Below are 1,633 nucleotides of genomic sequence, written 5' to 3' on the forward strand. Positions count from 1 at the left end.
CCTATACAGGATAAATCCAAGGAGAAACACATCAAGACACATATTAATCAAACTATCAAAAATTAAATACCAAGAAAAAATATTAAAAGCAGCAAGGGTAAAGCAACAAATAACATACAGGAGAATCCCCATAAGGTTAACAGCTGAACTTTCAGCAGAAACTCTGCAAGCCAGAAGGGAGTGGCAGGACATATTTAAAGTGATGAAAGGGAAAAACCTACAACCGAGATTATTCTACCCAGCAAGGATCTCATTCAGATTCGATGGAGAAATTAAAACCTTTACAGATAAGCAAAATCTAAGAGAATTCAGCAACACGAAACCAGGTTTACAACAAATGCTAAAGGAACTTCTCTAGGCAGGAAACACAAGAGAAGGAAAAGACCTACAATAACAAACCCAAAACAATTAAGAAAATGGTAATAGGAGCATACATATCAATAATTACTTTAAATGTAAATGGATTAAATGCTCCAACCAAAAGACACAGACTGGCTGAATGGATACAAAAACAAGACCCATATATATGCTGTCTACAAGAGACCCACTTCAGACCTAGGGACACATACAGACTGAAAGTGAGGGGATGGAAAAAGATATTACATGCAAATGGAAATCAGAAGAAAGCTGGAGTAGCAATTCTCATATCAGACAAAATAAACTTTAAAATAAAAACTATTACAAGAGACAAAGAAGGACACTACAGAATGATCAAGGGATCGATCCATGAAGAAGATATAACAATTGTAAATATTTATGCACCCAACATAGGAGCACCTCAATACATAAGGCAAATACTAACAGCCATAAAAGGGGAAATCGACAGTAACACAATCATAGTAAGGGACTTTAACACCCCACTTTCACCAATGGACAGATCATCCAAAATGAAAATAAATAAGGAAACACAAGCTTTAAATGATACATTACACAAGATGGACTTAATTGATATTTATAGGACATTCCATCCAAAAACAACAGAATACACATTTTTCTCAAGTGCTCATGGAACATTCTCCAGGATAGATCATATATTGGGTCACAAATCTAGCCTTGGCAAAAAAAAGTAAAAAATACACGTGGAGGCTAAACAATACGCTACTAAATAACCAAGAGATCACTGAAGAAATCAAAGAGGAAATCAAAAAATACCTAGAACCAAATGACAATGAAAACACAATGGCCCAAAACCTATGGGATGCAGTAAAAGAAGTTCTAAGAGGGAGGTTTATAGCTATAAAATCCTACCTCAAGAAACAAGAAACGTCTCAAATAAAAAATCTAACCTTACACCTAAAGCAATTAGAGAAAGAAGAAGAAAAAAAACCCAAAGTTAGCAGAAGGAAAGAAATTATAAAGATCAGATCAGAAATAAATGAAAAAGAAATGAAGGAAATGATAGCAAAGATCAATAAAACTAAAAGCTGTTTCTTTGAGAAGATCAACAAAATTGATAAACCATTAGCCAGACTCATCAAGAAAAGAAGGGAGAAGACTAAAATCAACAGAATTGGAAATGAAAAAGGAGAAGTAACAACTGACACTGCAGAAATACAGAGGATCATGAGAGATTACTACAAGCAACTATATGCCAATAAAATGGACAACCTAGAAGAAATGGACAAATTCTTAG

This window comes from Physeter macrocephalus, chromosome 2, assembly GCF_002837175.3.
Source record: "Physeter macrocephalus isolate SW-GA chromosome 2, ASM283717v5, whole genome shotgun sequence".
NCBI classification, from domain to species: Eukaryota; Metazoa; Chordata; class Mammalia; order Artiodactyla; family Physeteridae; genus Physeter; species Physeter macrocephalus.